The following is a 15,233-nucleotide window of genomic DNA, read 5'->3' on the forward strand; positions in this document are numbered from 1 at the left end:
CCAATGAAGACAGCAAAGCGGTCCAGAGAGACTCAGGGAGAGAGACTTGGCAGGAAACTAAGAGCTGGCAAGGGGTACGCAGGGGGGAAGCTGGGCAGCAGCTGGGGCTACTTGCAGAGCCAGGCGAGAGGGAAGGGCATCCCGGGGCTGGAGTGAGCTGAGAGAGCCCACAGCTAGCATGGGTTCTGGCCAAACAGGCAAACCCCAGGAATCTCGGTTTTTCCACCTGTAAAATAGAAGAAAGCGCTGGCAAATAAGGAGGATGCTTTGCAGCTCTGACAGCTGGAAGTGATGGGGAGGCGAGTTCCTTTAAGGAGCTTGGAGCTGAAGCCCACCTTACAGAAGGGGAGAAGGAGCTATCACATGGAGAGGAAGGGGAGCCTGCGGGCCATGGAGGAGAGGGCCGCAGTGAGGGAGGCTCTGCCTGAGCCATCACTGGCACCCACAACCTCCCTGGGCTGTTCCCCAATGCTACTGAGGCAGGTACTGCTGGGGTAAGCCCCTCTCCCTGCCCCAAGCCTGTCCAGACTTGCAAGGCATGCTGGGAACACTTGAGTGATAGACATTCTAACCTGGGGGGTGGGGTGAGGGCAGAGTCTGTTACCTTTCTGGAGAGTTCCTGACCCCTCTCTGGCTGATAGCCAGGAGGGAGATGCTTCACCAGCCAGATGAATCAACCGCTCCAAAATCAGGGTATGTGGCCTACCCCAACCACTTCTCTCTGTTAGAGAGGGCCACCATCTCTGCCTGGACCTCTTCTGTCCCTCTCTCTCTGCCGCAATCCCAAAGGGTTCCAGGACTAACCCCTCCCCCAGGAGGCTGAGGCAGAAAGCTGCCCATTCACATGGACTTGGAGGATTTGTTCCCACAAGGCTCCTCGGCAGGTGGGTTCTGAACAAGAGCCAGGGCTGCCTAGCACTGTGCAAGGCCCTAGGCAACCCAAAATAAAATGCTCTGTGGGAAGAAACGGATGACTGGTTCCCAGCTAGGAGTGTGCTGGGCTGCTAGGGGAGGCTCTTCTGAAGCAGGAGGCCAGCCAGCCAGCCAGATGTCAGGACCACCTGCTGGGACACAGGGGAGAGAACCAGGTGAACACCCAGGTGAGTTTCTTCCAATCCCCTTACTTAATAACACTTACTGAACACTCACTATGGCAGATTTCTAAGTGTGTTCCATGTATTAAGGCATTTGACCTTCACCACAATCGTATGAGGTAGTAGCTCTTATTTTCCCCATTTTACAGAGGAGGAAACTGAGGTATTGACAGGTAGCCAGGAGCCTTGGCACCTAGCCAGAAGGTCCAGGGGAGAAACAGCAGCCTGCCAAGCGCCACAGGGGCAGGTGAGTGGCCCCCGGTGGGGGACCCCAGTGGGTGGAGAGAGGCGGCCCATCCTGTGGGGAGGCCAGAGCCTTGCCCACCCCTCATTTTCCCCACTGGAGGGAGTTGGTCCAACTCCCGCCACACTTGTGGAGCCTGATTTTACTATATGTTTCCCTTCTCCCCCACCACTGCCGCGCTACACCGAGTCCTCTGAACGAGTCTGTTTCCATGGAAACCATACAGTGACTCAGGGCTTCGGGACCTTCTCTGAACCAGATTATGAATATCAAATGCTCCCTCCCCGCACCAATGCAGAGTGGAGTTGAGAAAGTAAAGAGAGACCCACAGTGGGCAAAGAGGGAGACAGAGGGTGGGCAAGAACCAGGCTATCGGAGCAGGAATCTGGCCCCACAGTGAGGGTCCAGCACCAGACCTCCCAACTGCAGACTCAGTGGAGCACAGATGTACACCACCTCCAATGCAGCCTGACACACAACCCTATATCAGCACCCCCCTTCCTCCGAAGCAAAGTGCCCTGCAGGCAGGGGGGCAGGGGAGGGGGATTTGTAGAGCAGAGACCCCTCATCCTAACGGGGACATGCACATGACAGAGGTGGCTCAGGGGCCAGGGTAGAGGGAAGCTCTCTGTGAGGGGAGCTTGACTTCACATGCCAAGGAGGAAACCTCTGGCCAAAAGCATTGCACCTACTCAGCAAAGAGAGAAATTTGGATTTTAGTGGGGAATGTGTTTCTACTTTGAGATGAGGACACTGGGTGTTAAGTGATGGGGAATGGGGGGATGGGGAGGAGGCTGGCCATGATTTCAAAGTGCCAACAGAGTTGGGGGGATAACTAACAGAGATGTCCTCTCACTTGTGAACCCCTCCACACCCACCCCACCACCCACCACCTCGGCCTCCTCTAGGGCTGTTCACGGGCCAGGGTCAGGGACAGCAGCAGGGAAGTGAAAGTTTGCAGTGCCAGGCCTCCTGCAGGGGTCTACGGCCCATGGGCAAGTCCACCCCCTCCTTTCCCCAGCAACTCCCAAAGACCCAGGAGGGAGGGGAATGGAATAGGTTGGAAGCTTGATACCTCCCTGGTGAATCCAATGTGTGACTCATGACGGTGAAAGCACTTTGAAAAAGAAACAGGGTCATCATGATGCCTGTAAGTCTCCCTGCCTGCTGAGGACCAGAGCCTGGGAACTGCCTGCCCGGGTAAGGTACTCTGCCTGAGACAGCCCAGCACCACCTCAAAGGGTTGAGGAACACCTGAAGGTAGGTTCCTGGTACCTTGGCCTCTTACACCTGCTTGACTCTTACACCTATTAGTCCCTTCGGTTTGCCAAAGCAGCTACCTGCCCAGCCAGGGTGCCTGACTCATGCCCCCAATCCTAGGTCCCCTCTGCCCCCTGCTCCTACCAGCCCTCCAGAAGACACTGAGCTGAATTTCCGTCCTTGACTAGACATCCACCTCTCCTGCCCAGCTTCCACCTCTCCATCAATGGCCTAAGCCCATCCTCTGGCACCAGGACCCAGGGAGCAGCCTTTCCTAGGAGCCTCCTGCTTAGGAGCAGTTTTTAAGTCCATCTAGAGGAAACCAGCACCAGAGCTGAAGGACCTAGTCCTTGGTAAAAGGCAGGCCCAGGATGGGGGAAGAGGGCACACTGTAGCATCTGAAATCAGGCCAAGGTGCCACCCTAGGAAGACCCTGGGTCTTAACCTTTCCCACGTAGCATGGCCTTTTAACCCCTAGCATCCCAGCTAGCGCTACTCTGGGCTGTTACTGTGAAAGCAAGCATTGGGTCCCTGGAGCCTGGGAGGAGCTGCTCCCCGAATCCCACCCAGAGAAGAGCAAGAGGGTTGTTCTGGCTTCCCGTGGGGCGCTCTGCACCATTCGGCAGCTTCGGCCCCATTGGGGCACAGCTTCTCGCAGCGTGTGGGTGCGGGTGCGAGACTGGGGCTGGAAGCAGGAAGCAGGGGACAGCCCCCCACCTACGGATGCAACCCTGGTTTGGAAAGTTGGTGCGGTCGCGGGGACCTCAGGGTCTCAAGGCGCCTTAGCAGCCCCGAGCCCGGCAGGCTGCGGGATGGTGATCCAGGAGCAGCCCCTGAGTACACTCCGCAACCGAGGGGACCAGGGCGCCTCGGGGGGCCGCCGTGCGTCTCAAGTTTGCTGCCCTCCCCAAATGGGGGCTGGGACAGCTAGGACGATAGCGGCGTTCACCCGCCACCAGCCCAGGCAGCCCCTTCCTGCGCCCAACACGCTGCCGTCCCCCGCCACCTACCCCCAACCCCTCCGCGCACCGCGGGTAGTGACTGTCCCCGAGCGGAGGGGCGTCTCCCACCGCGCCCGCGTCCCTCCCGCCTGCTGCAGCGGAGTGTCCGCTCCCGCCCCGGGGCCCGCGGGGCCCGGACGATACCTGGTCGGGGGCGCGCCGGGAGCCGCTGCAGCGCCCAGAGCCGGCTCCATCCTCGGGTCTGGAGTCAGGCTCGCCGGGGGCCCACGGGTGGCGGCGGCGGCGGCGGCGGCAGCGGGGGCGGCATCCTCCGCCTCCCGCCCCCTCCTCCTCCTCGGCCTCCCTCCTCCCTCCTCTTCCTCCGCGCGCCCCTCACGGGCTCCTCTTCATTACCCGGGGGCGCGAGCCCGGGGCGGCTCGAGCAGTGGAGTGCGTCCTCCCGGGCAGGAGCCGGGACCCAGAGCGCCGCAGCCCCGGGCGCCGGAGGACAGCAGCAGCCGCAGGCGCCGGAGCCGCACGGAGCGCCCCCCCGCCTCGCGTCCCCGAGCCCAGAGCAGCGGCGGCTACAGCGCCGAGCGAGCGGCGGTCGCTGCGGTCCCGGCTCCACCCCCCCCGAGCTGCCAGCCCCTCAGCGGCCGCCCGCCCCCTCGTCTTCCCCGCCCCTTCAGCGAGCGCCCTCCGCCCCCCGCGCCGCCCGCGCCGCCCCCGCCGACCCGGCCGCGAGCGCTCCGGCCACCAGCTCCGCAGGCGGACTCCTGTGCCAACCCCCACCCACGGGTCGGGGAGCCACGCCCACCCCACCCCCCGGACTTTGGCAGGCCGGCGGGCAAGGGCGCAGGCTGCCCACTGGCACCTCTTCCCGGACCTTCCTTTACCCTCCCTCCCAGGACGCTGCTCGCTGTACCTCCAAAGCCTTCCGCCTGAGCACCCCCCGTCCCCGAATCTCACTGGAGCCCCAACCTGGCCCCAGGCCCAGCTGTGCTCTACCCCTTCCCCTGCCAGCGCAACGGAGGGACTACAGAACCCAGAACCGGAGCCAACTACCTTTCGGTGCCAGTACCCCAACGCGCGCCCCTAGCCCATCCGTCCCTCTACATCTAAAGTGTGGAAATGAATCATACGTCCCAGCTCCATTTGACCCTCTTGGGCAGGGTCAAGGTGTGGCTTCGTGGGGCATTAGAATGAGTTTGCTGGCAGATCATCTCCCAGGCCAGCCCTCCACCCCGCCCATCTCCTTCCTACTGGACTGCCACTGGCTCTCCTAGGTGGATCGGGACGCAGAGCCGGCAGACAGAGAAACTTGGTCCTTCATTCTCTGCACAAATATTGACTGAGGATCTTCGCAGGCCACGCCCAGCCTGCCAGGGCACCAGGGACTGGTTGGTGACAAGACAAATGGACCCTGACCTCTCAGAGTGGAGGAGAAGCAGGGGAAACAAGCAGCGCAATACTATGTGATCAGTGGCCCCTGGGCTGTGGAGGACAGCAGGAAAACCCAGCTCTGCCACCAACTCTGACCATGACCCAGCTGGCCACTTCGTGGGCCTGTTTCCTCATCTGGAGAATGGGTAGGAGATTTGGCTGGCGGAACCTCTGATGCTCCTCAACTCTGAGCAAGTGATTATCTTCTGAGGCAAGGAACAATCCGTTTCCATCTGCACCCATCTCTGAATTCTCCCTGTGTCTCTGATTTCCAGCTACAGCCTCTCCATCCTTCTTGGACAGGGGGCAGAGAGCAATGGATGGCTGAAAACTCCAGGTGTTCTGGGAAAGCCTCCTCACCTAGGTATGGAAAGGCAGCGGCTGCCTCCATCTCACATCAAAGACTACAGTAGAGTGGTTAGCACAGGAGCCTTCCAGGTCACAAGAGTCTGCCATGTGCTTGCTGGGTGACTGTGTGAGTGATGCGGCCTCTTTGTGCCTCGGTTTCCTCGTCCAGAAGATGGACATCCTGGTCCTCACCTCACTAGGCTACTCTGAACACCAGAAGATAAAATATGTGTAAAGCGTTCAGCATCTGGCACACAGTAAGTGTTTAATAATTGCACCATGTTATTGTTATTGGCTGGTTGGTGTCCAGGGTAGTCAGGAATGAACATTCATTCACTCAGTCACTGAGAGGAGAAATTTGCTTTTCTAGTGGCCTTGGGACTCGAATTGTTAAGAAAGTTTCTCCATCCAGAACCAGATGGTATAAAGTCTCCTGCCCCAAGGGTCCCACTCTACCAAATGGTCATTTATCTTGGTCACAATTGGAAATTCATAATTATAAACTCCTCTCCCCCACCACTGCCTCCCAAGCTCAGCAGCTGAGCCCAGCAGCCGAGCCTTGCAGCCAAGCCCCATCGAGCTGGAGTGGCTAATACCTTCCAGTGTGTTCTGCAACAGCAACAGCAGTAACCTGTCCCCAGCCCTGCCTGCTCTCCACCCACTGCAGCCAGAATGCAGGGCCAGACCTCAATCCTGACTTCAAGGCAACCAGATCTGTTTCCCCTTCTGCCCCCAGGGAGTGACAGTGTTTCTGGGTGTCTAACAAGACTGCCAACCTTGCAGAAGCAAGGACTTTGTGTTTCAAAACCCTGTTTGTCCCTCCATAGAAAACCAAGCCCCAATAGCCTGGGCTGAGCCATCACAACCTTCGTTTTCACCCAAAGCTAATCCTTACCCAAGTTTTCATCTTGAAAAGAACAGTCCAGGTTTAGAGAGAGCTTTTTCTATCTCATGCTCTCAGATCCAGTGCCTCATTTTTCAAATTCTGGTGTATTTTGGGTGGAAAGAAGGGAAAAGTATATGTGGCTGACATGAAAAGATTGGTGTGGTTGTAAAGTAAAGATAGAGTAGAATTTGGAATTTTTTTTTTGAAGAACATTTAAACTCTAAAAATATATGAAAGACCCGGTCTCAGGAATACCACGATTCTGTTTCCCGTTTCCTGGAATCTCCCACTTGACAAACACGGGTGTTTCTTGAGCATCTACTATGTGCACTGCCCTGTGGCAGGTGCTGTAGGGGAAGTGGGGGTGGAGCAGAAGCAAAGGCTTTGTGCTCAGGGAATTGGATTCCACACAAAGAAGCAGCAAAGAATTGTCACTGCAAATGTGATCAAATACAAAAAAAAAAAAATGTAGTATTGGAAGTCAGAAGAAAATGGAGCTTCAAGGGTCATTCAAGGAGGGCTTTATGGAAGAGGAAGGAGTTGAACTGAGGTTTGAGGGATGGATAGGGTATAAAAAGGCAAAAGAGCAGGAAAGCCTGTGAGAGGAAAGGGCAGCGGGTGGGGCTTTTTTGTGGGACAGTAAGGAGGTTAATATTAATGGCTGATGTTTGAGGTTTCGCCATGTGGCAGGCACTGTGCTATTTGCCTTGTGTGGATTCTTTCATTTGACTCCAAAAAGAACCCTATGAAGTAGATATTGCCATTCCCATTTTACAGACGAGGAAACTGAGAGCCAAAGGGGTTAAGTGACTCGCCCAGGTTTGCAGAGCTGATGAGCAATGGAGCGCCCGAGCAGTCTGCCTCCACATGCCTGACCACTCCACTCTGCCGCTTTGGCCAGCCTGACTCTAGTGGGGTGCCTGCACAGAGGAACAGGCAGGTGACAGAGGACAATGGCAGGTGGTATGGTCATCAGAAGCCCCCAGACAGACAGGTTTCCTGAAATAGAGCCCCTAGACCCACCCCCCACCCCCCCAGGGAACTCTAAAATGAGACAGTCCCTCTTTTTCAATCAGTGTGCAGGTCCCTGGGGTATTTAGAAATTTGTTAAGGGATTTGGGGGCTCAGGATTCTGGATTTTTAATATCTTTCAACTGTCCATGTGGTGGCGGTCTGTGCCACCCACCTTGTTATTTCTGTCTTTTCTGGGAGATTGATGGCCCAGGCTTTGATTTAAGATCTGCTGTTGCGATCCTCAATTTCCCATGTCTCACGGAGGAAGCTGACAAGGCAGCAGCACACGGAGGGTGGCTCCTGGCTATTCTTGGACTTCAGGCCCAAGAGCCCATAGCAGAAAAAGTAGAGAAGATTCCAACCAGAAAATCCTGGGCAGAGGCAGGCAGACCCAGTGGATCTTCCCCACCGGCCGTGTGAAAGGGGTGCTGCCGAGCAAGCCCATTCAATGACAGAGCTGGAAAAGCATGCAGAGGCGAGCCAAACCAAGCTCTCACTTCTAGATGAACAAGCTGAGGCCCAGAGAGGTTAAGTGACCTACCCAAGGCCACACGGGAAGTGAGTTGAGCCTCTAGCCAGGTCTCCAGCTTTTTGAGGAGAAGGTCTCTTACATGCCTGCTATCCCCCAATTCTGCCCTGTTCTGGATGAAGTCCTCTTCTGATGAATCAAGGTTTCTAAGCTCTTTATGGTTGAAATCAGACAAACATTTGAGGGCCTTACCTCTGGCCAGACACTGTGCTGGCCCCTCAGATATATATGGTCCCATTTCTTCCTCATAAGATCCCTGGGGGTTGCTGGGCCCAGAGGTCACCAGGCCTCACCAGCTCGTGGAGGACCACATCATTACTGAAAACCCTTTCCTGCACCATCAGGTCCTCCAGCCAAAGCCCTTTGAGAAGCTACCCCACTATTCCACCTACAATGGTTTCTCTGAATCCCTCTAAGCGACATTGCATTGCTCCAAGACCAGCCTGTCATCTGCAGTCACCACTAGCTTGTTCTCTGCTCCTGCTCCAGAAACTTCCAAAGGCCAAGAAGCTACTTGAAGAAGTGCCTGTCCCCTACCCCTGCCATGCCCACTGATTGCAGCCCTGGTGGGGAAGCAGGGGCAATTGCCAAGGGGCAATTCTGGTGCCCCTGTGGCCCCAGTCCTTGGACTGCCAGAAGCAGGAAGAGCAGCATCTTCCCCAACACGGGGCCCTAGGGGCTCAGGGCCCCAAAGCATGACTGCTGTGCCATAGTCTCCCAAGACCTCTCTGCAAATAGCCTGTCCTGCTGGTGGCTGCAACCACTAACCCCTGGCCTCAAATCCAGGCCAAAGCTGGGGAGCAGGGCACCATTCCCTCTTTACTCTCTCTCTCTCTCCTTGGAGCCACTCCCAAGAGAAAGTCCCCCTCTTTCTCCAGTTACAGAACAAAATCCTCCAGGTAAGTTAGAGGATGCCAACAAATCCTGGTGGGTGAGAAGAAACAAAGGCACTAAGTGATTTGCTTCTGGGAAGTAACCAAGCCAGAGTCTGAACCCCCAACTGTGACCCACCTGCACAACACACCCAGGGGTCTTAGTCTTTCTGGGCCTGGTAGGTGGGAAAGCAGGAGTGGACTATGTTGGGGGATATTTGGTCCTGGGCCAAAGGAAGCCATCACATCTTCCAGGCTCCATCTTCCTTCCTCTGGCTTCATGTGGTCTGGCCCAAATCTTGCCAAAACATCTCATCCAAGTCCCTAAAGTTACCAAAGTTACCTCCTTCCCCAAAGGAGGAAAGAGAAGTCAGAGAAAGCCAGACATCCTCTTGCTTCTGAGGAAGGAGCCTGTTCCAGCCGCCCTCTGAGAAGTGGGTCCAGCACAGAAGTTGACCTTCCCTAACCACTCTGCTGGCCATTGCCACACTCAGTCCTGTGACCAGAGCCACGGAGGCCCAGGCTGAGGAACACCAGTGAGAGCTCTCAGGACTCAGTGCTCCCCCAGAGCCTCCTGCTGTGGAAGCAGAGTGGTGGCCATGGGCCTCTGCTTCCTTCTCCCCACCCACAAACACCTGGCACCAGGGCAGATCCAGAGACAGCCAGCCACAGAGCCATGAGACAGACAGACTGACCAAAGGCAAACAAGGACTAAGACTGGCCGCAGACCCCATGTCTGATCTAAAAATATGATATGGTGAATACATCACAGCCCTGAGGCTGCAGGGGGGGAATGATGGGAGTTGGGGGCGGACAGCAGAACAGGATCGTGGGCTGCAATTAAAATTCCCATCCTGGGTAATTCCCAGGCCTCCATAGGGCTGTTTCCATGGCAAGAGAGGCTGGCCCAGAGAAGAGAGGCTTCTGGCAGGGCTGGAACAGAGGCTCACTCCTCTGCTTCTGCCCACAGAAGCCTCAACCTGGGCTGGACACTCCAGAGCAGGCTAGATGGTCCAGCTCAGAACCTGGCAAGGTGCAGGTAGAGGCCCAAGAGACAGTCCCTGCCCCCAGGCTCTACAGGCAGTTGCCCAAAGTAGCAGGGACAGGGAAGGAGGGACAGTATCTGGGTCCAGGGAGCAACTCAATGACATATCTTGGGATTCTAGGAGACAACCAGGGCCCTGGCCCACACTCTAGGGACATGGCCACTACCTAGAGCAGCCAGAACTACTGAGACAGGTAGAAATGTCAAGCTCTCAGGAAGCATGATCCTCGTCTGATAAACCCTTCCCTTCCCTCCAGTGGCCCCCAGTCCCCTCACTGGTCTCCGGGCCAGACTCTCCCTGTCCCACCTCCTGCCCTCTCACCTCTTATTCACCCTCATCCCGCATCCCCCATTACCTCCTCCTCCTGCTGGCCTCTAAGGCAACCCTTCCACATCCCTTGCTGGTGCCAAGAAGGCTGGAGGCCCTTCTGGTACACTCCCTGCTGGGAGCTGGTGACAAGCAGGGCAGGAGTGGATGCTATATCTCCACAGGTAAATATCAGAGGTAGTGAGGTCAGGAGAGATGCCAGGGCTATCCCTGAGGCCTTGCCTCTGAGGAGTCCAGGAGCAGCTCAGGGAGCTATACAGATTGACCTGTAATGCCAGTGCACAGAAATCCCACATCTGGGGAGCCTGGCCCAGAGAGGCAACCATGAGTCCTACCCCCTGGGATGGTTCCAAGGGCCTGAGCTGCCTGGGAGGGGAGGCCTGCTTCCAGGTGGCTCCCTGTGGGCCACACTCAGGTGGGGAGAGAAGGGACAAGTAGGCATTCAATGTTCACCACCCTTCACTCACCTGTCTCTATTCCTGACCTGCCCCCAGCTTCTCAGCTCTGAGCTGGGGGGCAGAGTGGAGAATGGGAGATGGCCTCTCGCTGCCCAGCCACAGGCTGATCTGGGGCTCTTTCCCTCCTCTCTCTGGGGAAGGAAGGAGGAGTGAGTGTCCCCACCAGGTGTGGCCAGCCCTTGGGCAGGAGCCCATGGGCACCTCCCACTGGACAACACAGCCCGGGTTAATGCCACACCGGCAGGCTCTGGGAACTCAGCTCAAGAACAATGGAGGCATTCACTCAGCCTGGGCTTCACACAATGACCCTCTTGGTCTATTTCCGTGGCTAGACGGTGTGTGAGTGAGTGAGTGAGTGAGTGAGAGAGTGTGTGTGTGAGAGTGTGTGTGTGAGAGTGTGTGTGTGAGAGTGTGTGTGAGAGTGTGTGTGTGTGTGTTAGATGGAAATTGGAGGTAACTAGAGAGGCTGGGCAGAGGCAAGAAAAAAAGCACCAACCAGGGATTTATTTATAATAATACTGATATTATTTGTTAGGCAACTACTGTGTGCCAGGCACTATACTGGGTACTTACACTATCCTCCCAACAGCCCTGTGAACCAGTTCCAATACAATCTCCATTTTACTTATTTTTTTAATTTTTTTTATTTTTTTAAGAAAGATGACCGGTAAGGAGATCTTAATCCTTGACTTGGTGTCGTCAGCAGCACACTCTTCCAAGTGAGCTAACCGGCCATCCCTATATAGGGATCCAAACCCGTGGCCTTGGTGTTATCAGTCAGCACCACACTCTCCCAAGTGAGCCACAGGCTGGCCCTCAACCTCCATTTTATTTTTTATTTTTTATTTTTTTTAAGTTGGTTTTATTTTTTTGTTTGTTTGTTTTGTTTTGTTTTATTTTTAATTTTATTTTGTCGATATACAATGTGGTTGATTATTGTGGCCAATTACCGAAACCTCCCTCCCTCCTCTCTTTCCCCCCTCCCACCCAACAATGTCCTTTCTGTATGCTTGTTGTGTCAACTTCAAGGAATTGTAATTGTTATGTCTTCTTCTCCCCCCGGGCTCTGTGTGTGTGTGTGTGTGTGTGTGTGTGTGTGTGTGTGTGTGTGTGTGTGTGTGTGTGTGAATTTATTTATTTATTTTTATCTCCCACCAATAAGTGAGAACATGTGGTATTTCTCATTCTGTGCCTGACTTGTTTCACTTAATATAATTCTCTCAAGGTCCATCCATGTTGTTGCAAATGGCAGTATTTCATTCTTTTTTATAGCTGAGTAGTATTCCATTGTGTAGATATACCACATTTTCCATATCCACCCATCCGATGATGGACATTTGGGCTGGTTCCAACTCTTAGCTATTGTAAAGAGTGCTGCGATGAACACTGGGGAACAGGTATACCTTCGACTTGATGATTTCCATTCCTCTGGGTATTTTCCCAGCAGTGGGATAGCTGGGTCATATGGTAGATCTACCTACAATTGTCCTCAACCTCCATTTTAAAGATTAAAAAAAAAAAAAAACTGAGGAAAGATTATAGAAGTCAGAATAATGGTAGCCTATTGATGGGCGTATCAACTAGAAAGGGGCACAATGGACCTTTCTAGACTAATGGAAAAGTTGTCTATTTTTATTTGGCTGGTGGTCACATGGGTGTATACATATGCAAACATTCATTGTACTGTCCACTGAAGAGTTTTGCATTTTGCTGTTTGTAAATTGCATTTCAGTAAAACATGAAAATGATGTTGCATCCATAGAGTGGAATATTACTCAGCCCTAATTAAAGCTCTTTGTATACTAACATAGATCTCCAAGATACACTGTTAAATGAAAAAGAGCAATGAGCAAACATTATTTTACAGATAATACACAAATGTATTTTAAAATACTATCTAGACATACCTGCTTGTGTGTGTAGATTGTCTTCAGACAGACACATGGAAATCATGACTGCTTCTGGGGAGAGAAGCCACATGGCTGACAGAGGCATGATATACCCTTTTCTTAATCCATGGAAGTGTATTACTTACTCAAAAATTAAGTGAAATTAAAACAAAGGATATAAGAGTGTCTGGGCTGCTGAATCCCCAGCCACTATGTCAATTGCTTTAGTGCATTTAATTCCAAAGCAAAAGCCTCTCTCCACTCCTCTGATCTGTGTCCAGCCTGTCTCCCTTCCTCAAACCCAGCCACATCTGGCTGTGGCTGCCCAGCTAGGGAAAGTTCGTGGCTGGGCTCTGCCATGGACCATCCCAAACCCACTATGGCCTGAGAGCCAGGGGCCAGGCCAGGGCTAGAGCTGCCAAGAAGCTGCTTGCCTCACAGAGCAGAGCACCTGTCAGCCCCTGAGTGGTGTGGTTGCTACAGGTTGGCGGATGACTCACATAGGCCCTCCAGGTATGGCAACTCCCCAGGTCCTCACCTAGCCCAGTGGTCGCAACCCCACTGTCACTGCCACGTGTGCTCCCTCCATGGTGTCTGTGAGCAAACCCTGCCCAGGCCTGATCCTGAGGAAGATCCCAGGCTTAGAGAGGCTTGCAGAAAGCCACCTGCCCTACCCAGGTGGAAAAGGGCAGTGGGAGGCAGCCCTCCTCAGAGGAATGCTGAGCATGTGGCTTCTGGAAAAGCATCAACTTGGGTTACAGTCTTGGGTTCAAATTCCACTCTGCAATTTCCTGGCCATTGGTCCTCAGGCAAGTAACTGCCTCTCTTGTGCCTCAGTTCTCTCACTGAAATGGTGAAAACCATACCTCTTACCTGTTGGGATAATCGAGTGGGGAAATGAGCCACTTATGACCCTCAGTCCTAAGCCTGGAGCAGAGTAGGCACATCTTAAAAAAGAAATTCTCACCACCGCTGAGGGCCATGATCTAAGTGGAGCTTTACCGGAGTTTATGAAGTGCTGCATGGGCACAGCCTCCCAGAAGAGAGTGGCCAGGAGGAAGGCCCTGCCCCAGCCGGGGCACCAGGTCTCTCCTTGGGTCCTCTATCATAAGGGTTGTCAAGAAAGTGGAGGGTGCTGGCAGGTCACACAGGGCTTGGAAATCTGGCGTCCAATCTGGTGTCCAGGTCTCAGGCTTTAGAGGCAGCAAGGCTTATGGGACCAGGGGTCCATCTCCAAGTATCCAAGAGTCACCTGAGAAAAAAAATCAGGACAAAGGATGGTGGGAATATGGGAAAGACAAGTCACCATCACCTACCTGGCTTTTCTTATCACACCAGATTCCCTGGGGCTTCACGCTCCTGTCAGGTGGGGCCTGCACGGGGTGTTAGACCCCTGGAGCTGGGCAAATATGGGCCAGTCTGGCCTGGAAGCTGAGTTGCTTTGGGCAAGTCACTGAACTTCATATGTGTGGCGATCACCCAGAAGTGCAAGCCTGAGCTTTTTATAAACTGTTGACACCTCTGGTGGTAAGCAGCAGAACCCACCTCCCTCTCTCCCTGAGCCAGAGTCCATGGCCCTCTGCAGCCCTCACTCAGCCACCACTAAGGATAACCTCTGTGCACAGGTCTCATGGCAGGCCACCCTGTCCTGAAGGAGTACACACCACCATGGTGGTGGACGGGGGGGACAGAGACAGGCCACAGGGTAACAAATGCTAGAATCCTGGAACATAAAGGAAGGGATTCATTCTGCCTAGAAAGGGGGTGCCCTGCAGACCCCAAGTCCCCTGGCACATCAGCCACTCCTGTCACCCTCAGGGCAGCCAGACAGGAGGCAGAAAGATGGGATAAATAGTAACACCTCTGTTTTATAGGTGAGCACAGCGAAGCTCAGAGAGGGCAGTCAGCTCAGAACTGGGGCGGGTGCCCAGATTCCCAGTTCCCAGGGCGGGTGGCTCTCCCACACTCCTGTGGCCACTCACTATATCCCCACCCCACAGGTCACTGGCTATACCTGGCCAGGCCCAGCCTCCTTTTGTGTAGATGAGAAAATTCCCACTACCCAGGGTCATTCCTTGGCAGGTGCAAACTGTAGGTAGTCCCTTCTCTGGGATGATACAGTCTCCCCAGACCCTAAAATAGCCCCATCTCTCACCCATACCCACCCACCCCACTCAAATCCATATGAGAAATGCTGTATCCAGAGTGTCCCTGTCTTGATTCATCTATTCATTAAGCACTACTACTGAGCACCTCACCTCTGCTAGGTTCTCACTGGGCTTAAGCCTCCCCCAGACCCTGAAAGGAGAATGGGGATTCTGGCAGATTGGGGGACTCCCAGCATTATTGCAACCAGCCCAATTTCTGGGCCTTCCAGAAAAATCTTCCCTGGGGACTGGTTATCTCTACCCATCTCTGAAGTGGTTCAACTACTATTGTTCAACTATTTTCCAAGCAAGCCCAGAACACATCTGTCCTGGAAGGGTCTCTCACTCTCTAAAATAAACACATCTTTTTCAAGAGCATATCTTTACACCCATAGCCTACAGGGACCTAGGCCAAGCTATGGAAACAGCAAAGAGACACATTCCAGGGTAGCCAGGTGCCCCAGTGGCTCCTGCTCCACTTCTCAGGCCCTAGGGGTAAGCACTGTCAGAGATCAGTGGGCTGCTGGCCAGGATGCAAGGGCGGAAAGAGAGATGGAGTCCCCAGGCCTGGGTCTAGCTTCTAAGGCAGAGGGGGAATGTTAGGGGCCTAGGACCAAAGAAAGAGCATTGAAATAGGGTCCTTGGATGAGGTTTTTGTAGTGCAGACACCTGCTTCAACCCACTGTGCAGGTGTATATATATACCTAAGTCAACAACCTGGTAACAGAGAAAATG

Source organism: Cynocephalus volans, chromosome 4 (assembly GCF_027409185.1).
Source record: "Cynocephalus volans isolate mCynVol1 chromosome 4, mCynVol1.pri, whole genome shotgun sequence".
Lineage (NCBI taxonomy): Eukaryota > Metazoa > Chordata > Mammalia > Dermoptera > Cynocephalidae > Cynocephalus > Cynocephalus volans.